This window comes from Nyctereutes procyonoides, unplaced genomic scaffold, assembly GCF_905146905.1.
Source record: "Nyctereutes procyonoides isolate TBG_1078 unplaced genomic scaffold, NYPRO_anot_genome, whole genome shotgun sequence".
Lineage (NCBI taxonomy): Eukaryota > Metazoa > Chordata > Mammalia > Carnivora > Canidae > Nyctereutes > Nyctereutes procyonoides.
In genome coordinates, this window is record NW_026575147.1 from 10,666,433 (window position 1) to 10,681,098 (window position 14,666).

The following is a 14,666-nucleotide window of genomic DNA, read 5'->3' on the forward strand; positions in this document are numbered from 1 at the left end:
TTAAATTCTTACATTTAGGTCTTTTATCCATCTTGAGTTGATTTTTGCATGTGATATAAGTTAGAGGTCCAAATTCATTCTTTTATGTGTGGAGGTCCCATTATTCCAGCATTATTTGTTGAAAGGCTATTATTTTTTTCCCCATTGAATTCCGCTCTCAGGTCTCTATGTTTATCCTCTGGACTTCTGCATTTATTTTATACTTTGGATTATAGCCCAACCCATGTTATTTGTTTCTTTGCTCAAATTTGGCCATTGGAAAGTTCTTTCAAGTTGGCTCCTGTCTACCTTTGAAAAACTTCCACCCTTTTGTTTATTTTAACATTTCTTAGATTTATGGAACTATAAGCTGCTTCAGGTTTATCTTGTGCTTTTCCTGTTCCAGTCCTAGAATTACCCAATTCTTCAAGGAGCCTTAGCACTCCTTTTATAGTAGAATGATATTTAGAAACCAAGATCTGGGTGCTTGGTGTGCTCATTGCTACTGGGGTGCTGTTTATGGGCTCTTAGCAGACAGAGATAGATACTTTATTATATACGCTAACTCACATATACCTGCATATCTCTATTTATTTCTGTATTTATGTATCTGTGTGTGCGTGTATGCATGTGTGTGTGTGTGGTATGAGTTTACATAGATGTTTCAAACTCCAATCCAGTACCACAGGGATAATTCTAACCTTTCCTTCTCTCCAGTGATGAGAACCTGGCTCCCACTGTCTACCAGCCATTTACTTATTTATTCAAACCCACTCTACAGTTTCAGAATTGCTAACCTATAACTTCACATTCACCTATTTTGGTCATAAAGAATCTTGAAATTTAATGTAATTTAATTGTCAGTCTTTTCTCTTAAGTATCTGAGTTATGTACCTTGGTTAGAAAGGCTTTCCTAGCCTCCAGATTATAAAAATATTTTTGTTTTATATTTAGATTTTCAATATATCTGGATTTTATTTTGGGGTTATATAAGATGCAACTCTAAACTTTTTTTTTCTCTCAAATGGCTATTGGAAGATCCTGAATGCCTATTATTAGTCAATCCTTTCCTCACTGATTTTCAATGCATGGGTCTATTTCTAGACTCAATATCCTACTTGCCTATTTCTCTATTTCAGTGTCAATAGGAGACTACTTTAATTTTTGATACCTTAAAATATATTCTGATATCTAGTATGAAAAGTCTCCCATCATTGATCTTTTTCTGAAATATCTTGGCTATTCTTGTATGTTTATTCTCACAGATGAGCGATAGAATTAATTTGTGAAATTTCATTTAAAAACCCCATGGGTATTTTGATTGTGATTATATTGAATTTATTCAATTTTGGAGAAACTGACATCCCAACATGGTAAGTCTCTATTTAGGTCTTCTTTTATGTCTTTCATAAAGTTTTATGTTTTCTTTCCACAAGTCTTGCATTATTCATGAATTCACATTATTCACATAAATATTCACATTATTCATGATGTATTTTAAATATTTTTAATTTATTAATTCTAACATAAGAAAGCTATTGATTATATGTTTATCATGTATCTGAACAAGTTATGACATGCTTTTATTAGATAGGTTTTTTTGTTGATTCTTGGAGAGATTGTATTGTAGGTAGTCTTAACAGCTGTAATCATGACAATGTCCTATTCCTTTCTAAATAAAAGAGCTATTTTATTGGTAGGGCGATGAACTAGACAAATCACTAAGCAAACCTAATCAAGGAAAGCCAGTGTAAGAAAATACAAATACTTTCCTATTTCCTGGACGAAATTAGGATCAGAAAATGGAAATAGCAGAGAGTTGAGGAAATTTTTTGAAGTAATTTTTAAAAATAACTAAAATATAAGTAAATTTTGTGGAAAGAAATCCGCAAACCTAAGGATGGCTGATGCTCCCAGAAAAATACATATTGCCCAAATTGTATATTCCACTGCATGAATATTTCTTTTCCAGAGAGGGAGAGAAAGCTCCAAAAGGTCAATAGTCTTGAAAGAAATCAGAAAGTTGTTCAAGAGCTATCTCTTTTATTTATATTCATACTTCTTTTGGAGTTACTATTGCTCATTTACTTTTTTATTCAAGCATAGTTAACATACAGTGCTATATTAGTTTCAGATGTGCAGTACACTGATTCAGTGCTTCCATGCATTTCTCCATGCTCTTCACCACGAGCATACCCTTAATCTCCCTCATCTATTTTACTCATCTCCTCCACCCACCAACTCCCTTCTGTCAACCACCAGTTAATTCTCTGTATTTGTCTGTTTTTTGTCTTTTACTTTGTTTTTTCATTTGTTGTGTTTATATTCATACTTCTGATTTTTCCTTGCATTTGTGACTTTTTTAAAAATTTAATTAAGACAACCACACAGGGTTGAACAATTAGAGATCATGGCTAGAATTTGTCCCTTGTTTTAATTGAAGTGCTTCTAATGTTCAGTTGTGAATTATAAGGTTAAAGTTTTCTTCTATTCCTTGCATATTGCAAGCTTTTATAAGAAATTTGTGTTGAATTTTATTAAATGCTTTTTTTTTCCAACACAAACTGAAGTGATCAGTCTTTTTTCTTTACCTATTAATGTAGCAGACCCTGTTGTTGAAATATTTTTTTGGCTCATTTATGAGTTCAACCCCACTTGGTTATGATGTCTTATTATTTTGATGAACTTCTGAATTTTATTTGGTAGCATTTGATTAGCATTTTCATATAAATATTCATAAGTAAGACTTATCTGTACAAATAGTGTTTTTGTGCTGCTTTCAACAGGTTTTGTTTTGGCATGCAGAAGGAATTTTTTTGAGAAATCTTATCTTTATTCTCTGAAGTGGTGTATCAAGGGTTATCTGTTCCTTGACATAGCTTGTAAAATTACCTTCATCTGGGGCAGAAGGAGGTACCTAGGGTGCTGCTCATTGATTGTTTGTGACTCCTGTAAGCCAGCAGGTAAGTGTAGATGAGTGAGAAACAGGGTGGGAAGTAACCTGAGAAAATAGACTATAGCAGCAGATTTAATTGTATAGATTATCTCTAAATAAACTCGTACCCAATTTGAAGATTCCTCTAATCTGAGGACAGTGGAAATGAGTATGAGGATGAGGGGTGGATTCAAGAATCAAAATGCATGGTAAATCAATTGACCTTTGCTTGACTAAACAGCCAGAGAGGTGGGAGAGGTAAACTAATGTTCCCTTAATTTACTGGAAAAACTGACAGAGCTGCCAGAAACAGGGTTGCCAGGTGCCAGGGGAATGTTGGTTTGAGAGAAGGTGAGGAAATCTGTTTTAGACACTTGGAGAAGATATCTTTTAGAAATCTGGTGAGGGAAAGAGATTGCGCACAGAATGCAATCAAATGGTAAATGTAACCTCACAACTGACCTATCTCCAACCTATAGATCAGTAAGCAGAGAAAGTCATGCTCTTTAATCCCATTCTTTCTGAGGTGTCAGCCTAGAGTTCATTGGCATCGAGGGAAAGTCCTTTCAGGCTAAGAGAGATATTGGCGTGGCTCTGGGCAGAAGGAAAGAAACATTTAGAAATGGCCAGAATGAAGTTGCTTGAGATGGAAACGAGCTGAGTCCTGGAATATATGAGAGGATTCATGTAGAAAAACACTTATTGAGAACATAGACACAGGGGGCTCTGAAGAGGAAGAATGCGATCTCTGTACTTGCTATCATTTTAATACATTGAAAGGACGGAGCATAAAATAAATACCAGCACAGTGCAGTGTGAGCCTGGAGGTAAAGCAAGGGGATCCAGAGGAGGGCCGGGGCAAAGATAGCAGGAGTGAAGCCTGCCCTGGCTGAACTTCCCCAGAACTGAAGCATCTGATAGCCTGATTCCTGCCCGTGAGGCCCAAGGAAAGGGCCCCGGAGCCTAAAAGCTTGCGGCCTGCTCTTGCCGCCACAGAAGAGGCTGGCGGAGTGGAGGGAGCCCTGGGTCTCAGGCTGGGAGAAAGGCTGAAGTCAGAGAGCCAGGCTAGGCCCCATGCTGAGGGCAACTGGGAGCTGCTGACAGCTTTCACAAGCAGGGAGGAATGTTTTGTTGTAAAGGTTCTCTTCTGATGACCTGTAGGATAAGGAAAGACTGGAGACAATGTCGTGTTCCGGAGACTAAAGTCACAGGAGAAACTTCACGGTACAGTTATAGATCACAAATAACGGGGCGGGGGGGGGGGGCGGGTGCCTGGAGTGGGCGCCGTCTGGGGCCAGTGCAGCACTGCGTAGTGGACCACCTGCTTTCTTCACAGGAGCAGTCCTGGGCTTCGTTCATCTCGGCACATCTCCGGGGGAATGTGGATGCTTTGAGCCACACAGAGGCCAGCGATGAGGCTCTTCTCTCCTAATGCCATTGTCTCCTCCATCCCCGCTTACTCTGGCTCAGAAAGCAGGGGACTCAGGTGCTATCTCCAGCTCTTCCCTGTGGTTCCAGAAGTGACCTTGGACAGGTCACATCTTCTCTCTGGGCTTCACTTCCTTTCTCTTCTCTTTCCAGCTTGGGCTTTCTTTGGCTTCATATTATCCCCCCAGCAAAATCCCCCAACAGGGAAATCTGACCCCCTCCTGAAATCCGCCCCCCCCCAGGTGTCTCCAAAGTCCTGACATTGTCCTTCATCTTCCAGCTCACTGCCCCACCCTGGTGAGGAAGAGCAACAAATTGGTATCGTAATGGCCCTGCTGATTGCATTATGGGTGTCTAATGCAATATGCCCTCATGAGGACCATCCATCAGAGCAGAGCCCCTCCCCAAGTCCCTGCCACCTCAGTCACATTAGCCAGGCAGCCCATTCATCACTACCACACACCTCCATGGAGACTGGCCGAGACTGATGAGGGGCCAAATCAGATTTATGGGGAGGAATCGTGGAAAAAATCAGCCCCATCCATCTCCCAGACACTGAGGATGGAGCCCTGTGTCCCCACTCCCTCCAAGGCTCCTTAGGGAAACGGGGTGCTAATGGAGAAGCCAACCAAGTTGCTTTTGTTCTCCTGAAGGCCCATACCCGAGCCTCTGGGTTGTCTAGCACACACGGCCCTACAACTAGCTTCTCTAGGAGTTCATAATTTTTGGAGCAAAGCCCCTGCCAGACTGGGACACAAGACTCAGAGTCAGCCACAACTTCTGAGAACCCAGGGAATTCATTTAGCCTGATCCCTGGGTTGGGCCAGCTGCTGTGAGTGGAGGATGGGGAAGGACAGACACCATGCCCAGTTCAGCCATGAGACCAGTCCGAGGGCAACCTGCTCAGGAGAGGTGGTTTCACCCAGACTTTCTTTCTGGATGGGACCTGGCCCAGGGCTCATTTTAGCTCTGCCGGCCAGACTGGGCAATTCTTCTTCTGCATCTGGAATATACTTGGAGAGGACTGAGAATAAGAGGACATGAGAAGGGGGAGCAGTAGCATTCAGGTCCCAGGGGTTGGGAAAACTGAAACCTGTAAGAAAATAATACAAAAATATGAATTGCGAGGGCCACTCCCAGGGTTTCAGAAGGAGCCTAGAAAGGTGAGACCCCAAAGCCTCAGCTCCCTCAGCTTCTCCTCAAATCTGCCCCTGCTAGAAGCCTGTCATTTCAAGTGTTTACATAAATCACCCTCCCCCCCCACCTTTTTTTTTTTCTAAAGCCTCACAACTGCCAAGTGTCCAGTAAGGCAAGAACTTATTCTCCCCATTTTTATAGGAAAATTGAGCCTCAGAGAGAAAAGGTCAAGACTCTCCAGCTGTCGATGGCAGAACTGACCCCTGGCTTGTGCTCATTCCGCCGCCCCTTGGCCTGAGTTGGGTTGGTTGGTCATAAGGTGGGCAGAGAGAGGCCCCTGGCCCAAATGTCTCCTTTCCAGACAGCTCTCTAACTGTGGACTGAGTGTCCCTCTCTCTACTATTGCTCTGTACTGAGTACTGCAGCTGCTTTGGGGGGGGGGGCTGAGAGGGAGCACTCAGTCACAGGAGAAGGAGGGTGCAAGTTCTTGTAACAGAGCCCTGAGGGATCAGTGATGGCTTCTCTGAGCCCAGGGCTGCCCCTGCCCTACAGCAGCTTATCCTGCTTCCCCCAAACTGACCATGGCCCTGTCCAAGAGGAGCCCTGGTGGAGAGAGATCAGCAGCTGGGCAGAGCTGTAAACCCTTATCTGGGGCCTAGGAAAAGGGCCACACAGGGTCTTTTTACATGAGTGTGGCCCTCCCTGAGAAGCTTGTCTCACCCCTACTCCCATCCTCACCCCCAGCAGGCCATCTTCTTGTGAGGTGTCCCTCACACAGCAGGCCATGCCAGTCACTCCTCATCTGGGTCCTAAGGTGCAGAGAACAGTGGCCGGTCCTCCTCCTGCTGGGCCTGAAGCTGCAAGGCCATGGAGTTCAGTGTTCCCACCTCCCGCCCCAGCTTGTGGAGAATGGGGAGGGGGATGGGCATGTGTAGTGTGAGAAAAGAATGCATGGATGTGAGTGCAATAGGAGCATCTGTGAGAATCAGAATGTGCGCACACCCCCAGCAGAGGAAGAAGCATTGGATTCTTGCCCTGCTCATTTGCTCTGCACGTGACAGTTGTGCCCGGTCTTTTCCCCACAGTTGCCACTTGCCCCCCATGGCAATGCCTTGTCTCCCCTTGGAGGGCATGCTGAGCCCAGAGGTTTGGAGCTGGCGCTTTAATAACTAGCATTACTGCATAGAGACCTTACCTAAGCACCCTCATCCTCCTCTCCTTCCCTCACCTGTCTCTTGCCCTTCTCTCCTACCTTCCCCCTGACCCGGCCACCCATGTTTGCTCCTCTGGCACATGGGCTCTCCTACAGTGGGTCCGAAGAGAGCATGGGAAGTGGCTGCATCTCTCTCTATTATTTGTCTGCTTTTCTTCTCATACTTTCCCCCTCCCCATACCCATTTGGTTTTTTTTTTTTTTTTTTTTTTTTTTTTTTTTTTTTTGTGAACACCTAATAGTGTGGTACTTCTGAGCTCACCAGGTCCTCCTACTCCCCACTGCTTCAGAGATCCCCTTCCTGTCTCTGTCCTGAGTGCAGAGGAAGACAGTGGAGTCAGGTTGTGTTCTCTAGGAAGCCACGGTCTGGTAAAGGACATAGTGCAAGGGGAGAGCTCTACTTGGTGCAAGACTGGCGGCCTGGACAGAGTCTCAGCCTGGAGACAGATGAGACCCTGCCCACTTAGGAGGGGCCCCTAAAATGTTCATGTCACCATGTCATGTGCTGAAGTACCTCAGTGAAGTAGATAGCTTTATAAACAATTATAAGATACCGAAAAGTGCTCCTAAAAAGGCAGCTGGATAAAGAATCTTACTAATGGGGGTCCACAGATCAGGAAGTTCTGTGTACATGCATGTGCATGTGTATGTGAGTGTGTCTGTGTGGCCCTCAGTTGAGTAGGGCTGAAATTGCTAAGCAGAGTTCCTTGATAACTCTGATTTTAAGTGCTGAAGGGAAACAAACAAATAGGGTAATCGGTCTCAAGTGAAGTTAACTAGGATGTGTGTTATGAGCAAAGAAAAGAAAAGTCCCGGTCCTTCTTTCCGGGACTCCTGCTCCTCTGCTTGTACCTGGTACTCCTTGGGACTCTCTCCTGGGCTGGCTTCTCTGTACAGGCTTCTCTATTCCCACATCTTCCCCTAGTACCTGAATGCAGACGATGTTCAAATCTCTTTTCAGTCCAGATCTCTCTTTTGTGCTCCAGATTTCCATATCCTACAGCCCACCACGGAGCTCCATTTGAATATCCCTCAACCACCTGGAATCTTCCAGGGGAAAACCAAACTCATCTTGTCTCTCAAGCTTCACCCTTCTTCTGAGTTTCTTAGCCTAGTAGATAAGACCACCATGCACCTGAAATCCTAACCCCCCCTTCCTCCTCCCTCCACCCCTAGTCAGTTGCCATTTCCATCCACTTTCTGATTAGAACTCTAAATACTTCTAAAATTTTCCCACATTTCTCTATCCTCACTACTACCAGTTGGTTTAGTTCTTAGTATGCTGGATAATAGCTCAGACTAATCCAGATTCCCTGAGTTTGAATTCTACGGTGATTATATTTTTAACTCTCAAAATGCGGCAGAGTTTACTTGGGCAACTTTTTGAACCACTTGGTACCTCAGATTCCTCCTCTGTAAAGTGGGGATAATAGTATCCATTTTGTGGGATCACTGTGAGGATTAAATGAAATAATACATGTGAAGCACTGGGCACTCAGGAAATGGTAACTGCTAGCTATTATTATTGTGCTGTCATTATCACTATTGTTATAACTGCTGCTATTACCTGAGTTATCCCCAGTCTCCTGATAGGTCTCCGTGCCCCAGCTCTCGTTCCCTACTAACCCACTCGCCACACTGGAGGAGCTCTGAGGCTCACACAGGGCAAGAATAGTGCTCTGCTAATAAATGGCAGAGCAGATTTGAGGCCTAGGTCTAAAGGACTCCAGAATCCTTGTTTGTAGCTACCAAGCTACCCCGCCTAATTGCGAGTGCAGAGAATGAATTGGGTTTAGAAAGCAGGACAGTGAGGAAGGAATGAAACCAGTAAAGGGAAGGGGCACCTGGGTGGCTCCCTCAGTTGAGCATCTGCCTTCAGCTCAGGCCATGTTGCTAGGTCCTGTGACTGAGCCCCACGGCAGGTTCCCTGCTCAGTGGGGAGCCTGCTTCTCCCTCTTCCTCTGCTTCTTCCCTCTGCTTGTGCTCTTTCTCTCAAGGAAATAAACAAATCGTAAAAAGAAAAAGAAACCAGTGGAGGGAAAACTAAGACAGGCAGAGGCACCCCAGATTTTCCATACAGAAGGCATTTCTGGGTGGCCATCTAGTCGCAGGGAGTGAGACCAGGGGCTAGTACTGAAACTTGATTGGAAGAGGAAGCATAGAGTTTTGGTGGTGATACTGATGGGCAGGGCGGGCTAGAGGGCCTCCCAAGGACCTCCTGGTACCTCCGGAGTGGCCAGGCCCAGGCATGGAGATCAAGTGAGAGCATGGAGGGACCATGCTCCTCAGAGTTCAGGTGCAGGACAGGGCCTTGGCCATCAGAACAGTCAGACCCGGGAAACTCTTGGCTTTGCCCACCTTATCAGTTTCCAGGGAAGAAACTAAGGGAACTGGTTAGCGTGGAGCTGGTGTAAGTGTGAGAAGAGAGGTGGGGGTTGCTTAGGAAGCGGACACAAGGCCTCCCAGCTCTGCCTCTCCATCTCCTTCTGGGAGAGAGCAGAAGCCGTGGCTCACGCTAGAGGACATGCTTTGGGGTTGGGGATATGTGCCAGGGAGGTTTTCAGGTTAGCTGTCTCTGTGAGCTCTGTGGGTAAGGCTGCTGGTAGGTCAGTGGCCTGCCTGCTGGCTGACTTCTGAACAAAAGCCAGCTGGGAATGGGAAGGCAGGGTAGGGGGAGTGGGCTGGTTTCAGAGCAGGTCTCCAAGCTCTGGATGAGGCCGTATTTTCCTCTCAGGCTTGCTCTTGTGCATCTCAGGCTGGCGACTTGGGTGGCTACCCACCCTTCTGCCCCCAAATTGTGAAAAGGAGCAGTCCAATGCCCCTGTGTGCTCTGCTTCAGGCCCCAGACCACCGACATGGCCTCCCCATCTAGCAGTCCTCAGAGTTCAGGTGCAGGACTCGGCTTTGGCCAGGAAAAGCCTGCCCAGTTCCTCTCTCAGACAGGCTCCTGAGGAGAAGCTGGGGTGGGGGTGGGGGGTGAGGGGGGTGGGCACTGAGGTCAACAAGCAACCTCTCTGAGAAGGCCTCCCCCCGCTGGCCCGCTGGCCTGGAGGGCTGGGAAAAGAGCCCTGGCGGGAGGAAGCTGTGCTCCAGCTTGTCTGACTCAGCCCATGTGAAAATGAATAGTGTTCCTTTTAAAAATCAACAATCTTGCAATTTCTGGGATCCGTGGGATTTTTGCAGCTTAGGTAGCGGGTGGGGGAGGCAGTTTTGAACACCAAACCACATGAAGGCAAATTCACTTAGAGCCACCCAACCACATCCCCTGCCTTTCATAGCCGTGTTCTACCTTCCACAAAAGCTCTGAGTTCTCTGTCATGCTTTCTTTTCTCTTCCTGGATCCCAATTGTCAAGGTTTCAAGAAAATGCACTTCAGTCCTTTGTCACTGAGTGTAATTTGATAAACTGAGCAGAAACACACTGCTCTCCCCATCCTTTCAAAAACTGTTACCGCCAGAGAAAGAGGCTGAGGGAAAGAGATCTGAGGTCTTTGAATGGACGTTTAAGCACGAGCACACGCGCACGCACACTCTCACACACACACACACACACAGAGTCTTGTGCACATACCAGGACATAGAGTTGCCTGGGATGGGAGGAAGTGGAATCTCAGAGTCCTGTGCGTGGGGGTCTGGCCCTGGGGTCCCGGGCGGAAGCCCTCCCAGCTTCCAGCGACTCCCCTAGTTGCAGGCCTGGTTGCAGCCGCCCAGTGGGCGGTGCCAGGGCAGGTTTCAGGCTATAAAGGGCTCTTGGCTCCCGGGCCCGAGGGAACGCCATCGCTGCGGCAGTGTCCCTGCCAGCCACAGCCAGCTTGGGGCACTGCCGGTGTCCCACCGCCACCGGGCAGGCTACTCTTTTCCAGGCAGTGCCGATTTGGACACAGCTGTCAGCTGCGTTCCTCGTACCTACCCGTTCTCTCCATCGGCAAGTCCCTTTTTGAGTTGCTTTCGTCTGGGTTGGGTGTGGGGTGGAAGGAAAAGGAGTGGGTATGGGGGCTTTGACAGGGGAGGGTGGGGGAGATTTCCATTTCTTTGTCAAATTCCTTCTGGGTAAGTCTCTGAACCTGAGCTTTCTGAGATGAGGTTGGGGGGTGAGGTTCGTTTCTTATTCAGGCAAAGGAGAAAGCAGCAAACTTCTTTCCTAAGCGCCCCCCACCCCTTCCCAGGGCGGCAAGAGGGTGGGTGAGGGGCTCTTTGCAGCCAGTGGTCTCTGGGAGGTCGGGAGTGAGGAGCCAGGCTAGGCCTGCATCTGACCCTGGCAGGTAGAGACACTTGGACAGGCGTCGTTATCTGTCAAATAAACCTAAATTTTTTTAAAAAATTTAAAAATCTAGACAGCCAATGATGACAGGATACTGGGGGCGGGGCGGGGGGCGGGTTGCGGGAGCAGGTCACACTAAGGGACAAGGAAGAAGATGAGAAATAAATACCTGGAATCGGGAATCAGCCCGGCTCCATGGCATCACAAAGAGCAGGAGGGTGCCTCACAAGAGGTGGGTGGACTGGGTGGGACCCTGGCAGGTGGTGGTTTTGGAGGGGTCTGTGAATGTCCTAAACGACAGCCTCAGAGCCTCTGACACTAGAAGGAAGGGGGATGGAGGAGGATATAGTTCCTGGGGTTCTAGAAAGGCAGCATTCATGTCACTGTAGCGATTTTCAAGCAGAGCCCGGTTGACTCCCCACCCCTAACCAGCCAGGACAGGAGGGTCCCCCTTCCTCTCCAAATAGCCAGGGCACAGTCAGGGAGCGTCCTCTACACTGTCCTTGAGGATCGGGCGCTGGAGGTGCACTGCCGGCCTTGCCGTGGCTATTCTGGAAGGAGGGCATAGAGTGGGAGAAGGTAGACAAGCAGGCCTCTGAGATGAATATCTAGGGCCACGAGTTTGGATCTAGGGCCAAAGTGGCACCACTCGAGTAGCAGTTTCTCCTGCAGTTTTGGAGAAGCAGTGGAGGGACAGATCTGAGCGGGAGCTGGTGTCCTGGGGTGAGACCTCTCCTACACAGCTCCTCAGAAGCAAATAGAATCTTGCTTCCCCACTGGTCTTGGGGTTTTTCAGGAAAGGGGCCTTGCCAGTGGCAAGCATGTACTGAGAGGTTTTCAGATGAAATGAGGACCAGCCTGAGGCCTGTGGAGGGTGAAGGGGTGCAGAGAGCTGATTTCCCAGGACTTCTGGATGCCAGCGAGGCAGGATGGGGCGAAAAGCCATCTATCGAACTTCCTGAAGTGAAATTCTGAGCTCTACCCCTGCGCCTAGACTATCCCAGTCCAGGCGGGAAACCTGGAAGGCCTTGCATAAACTCTGTCCAGCCCTGAATACCAGCTCTGCTTCCTGTCCACCACCTCCTGGTCTCTGCTCTCTGCTCACTGTTATCCTCTGGCTCTGTTTGGAAGAAGCAGAGGTAGTTTTAGTGAAAAGAAAGTAAGTGTACATTTTTAAAAATCTGAGCCAAAACTATGCAAAATTGAGTGTGAAATTGACAACTCTGTCGTCAGTGTTAATGGTCAGAATGGACGTTAAACAAAGGGGCAGCTGCCATGGGGGACAGGATCTCAAGTCTCACAGGGCTGTGTGCTTGCTTGGAGGAAGAGACAGTAGGGCAGTACGGTGAGGATGGGGAAGGGGACTCTGGGCCTCAGTTTTCTCAGCAATACAAAAAAGTAATGTGCCTATCTAATACCTAAGAAGAGCATTATCTCATGGGCTGTGTGGAAATGAGACAGAATAGTGCTGCAGAAGAGATGTGTGGGCTCTACGCGCTGCACACATATAAGGAATTTGGAAGGTGCAACGCCTCCAGATTCCTCTGGGCATAGAACATCTGGGACATTCCTGGGGAGCTCTTGATGAGGAGCGGGCTTTGAGGGAGACTTGCGCCTGTGCATGGGTGTTTTCAGAGCCCAGGAAGAGGATGCAGACAGAGGTTGTATCTTGCCATTGCGTGCATATTCCAGGAGTGCCTGCAGCCTGTCCCCCATCATATTCTCTCCGCCCCTTCTGCCAAGCGCTGCAAAGTCTATCCATGCAGAAGTCCATTTGAACCAGCATCCCCACGACTGATCCCCAGTGTGTTCTGACTGATTTCGAGGTGTCCAGAGGCCTACAGGGATATGAAACACAAGCTGTGAGCCAAGGCTTCAGAGCACTGCAGGCAGTAGCTGGAGCCCTGGCTGTGCCCTGGGCCTCAGGAAAAAGGATTGTAGACAGGGTTGGGGTGGGGGTGGGGGGTGAGTGTGCAGGATTTCCTGGGATACTAGCTGCAGCAGCCTGGAGGGAGACGGATGCTTACAGGGGAACAGGTGATCATTCTCAGGCCAGGATGAGAAAAATATTCCGACCCATAGCCCACTCTTGCTCCCTGAGCCTCATGGGTTGAGCCGTGACCCACCTTTGGGGCAGTGCATGAGGGGGCAGCCACATTCCTTTGGCCAGAGGAGAGGTTGGGTGGTGTTCCAGAGGACTGGGGTTCAGTCTGGGGTCAGGGGCAGGGTCAATCTGTGACCAGGATTAAGGGTCAATCTGGAAATTAGGCTCCGGGGTTTGTTTTAGGTCAGGGTGACAGGTCAGACTGAGGTCTGGGGCCAGGGTCAGAAGTCCATCTGAGGTGGATGAAGGAATGTCCTCTGATGGAATCCAACTGGTGACGATAGTCGCTGACCCTTCTCTGTCCTGGCCCCTCCTAGCTAGCCTGCTCCACACACCCGGCATTTGTACTTTTTCCAGCATCTCTGGCACATCTTAGAAAACTCTACCACCATGGCTTTTCTTCTCTTTTGTCCTAAGTGCTTTTTGGGATTTGAGCAAAGAGATGGTTCCAATTAGGAAATCCAGAAACTATTGTTGTGGGGCTGTCCTGTTCCTGTGGACATTCCCCAGGACCCCATTTTGGTGGCTGAGCAAGAAGGACTCAGAATGACTTCCCTGTGCCCCCTCCAAATTCCCACTCTGCCACTAGAGAGGAGGAGGGGAGGGAAGTGCACAAAAGCCATCTCCAGGAGCATGGGCAGGGAAGGGGAAACACAATGACTTCTGGGGCTATGATCCCGCAGAACAGACACTCTTGTGGACTTTTGAAGTTGGTGGCTGGGAGGTGGGCGCTGTGTGAATTTGTTGATGATGCTTCTCAGAGTGCATATGCCTTCCTACGAATATGTGTGTGCTCACTATCTGCCTGGGCGGATAGACAGTACCTCGACAAGGCCGTGTGCCCATCGTTTCACAGATGTATGTATGTGCATCCTTTCGAGATGGGTGATCCTATGGGTGGGCTCCCCAAGGGCATCTTGCCCATTTCACCACTGTGGGGCCAGTGCTATGTCTGGGGGTCAGGCTAGACTCTTAGGGCTCTTCAAAATAGTGGTGACTCAACGATCCCTCCCCAGCCCCATTTTCACCCAGCTTCAATCCCACATAGGGAGTAAGGTGGGCGTAAGTGGCCTCACCACTCCTGGGTCCCCAGTGCAGTTGACTGTCCTGTGAAACCTCCTCCACCATTGTGATGGTGTGTTCTAGCTTTGTATTTCTGAGGCCACAGTAGTCCTGACAGGAACTTTGTGCATATCTCAGCCCCAAGCTGCCTGGGGTGGGGAGGAATCCGAGGGCACTGGGGAGGGAATGCAGCCCTCTGGGAACCGACTGGCAGGCCCTATGGGGCTGATTGCCCAGTGCCAAGGAAGATTGAGGGCGGGAGGAACGCGAATCGCTTCCCCCCAATCTGTAGCACTGCAACTGTCCACCAGGTGGGGTTCCAAGGCAGAGAGTGAGAGTCCAGATGCCAGAGCTCGGGAAGCAAGAGACCAGCTTTCAGATCTCTGTGGCCACTTCAACCTCCGAAGCGCTCACACAGGGAGGGACAGCACATATGCTCACACCTTAGACGCTCACACACACTCTCTCCTGGTGAACTCTAAAATAGAAGGATATTGGGTGCAGGGGAGGTGTTAAAAGGGGAGTCTAGTTTCGTTTACACACACACCA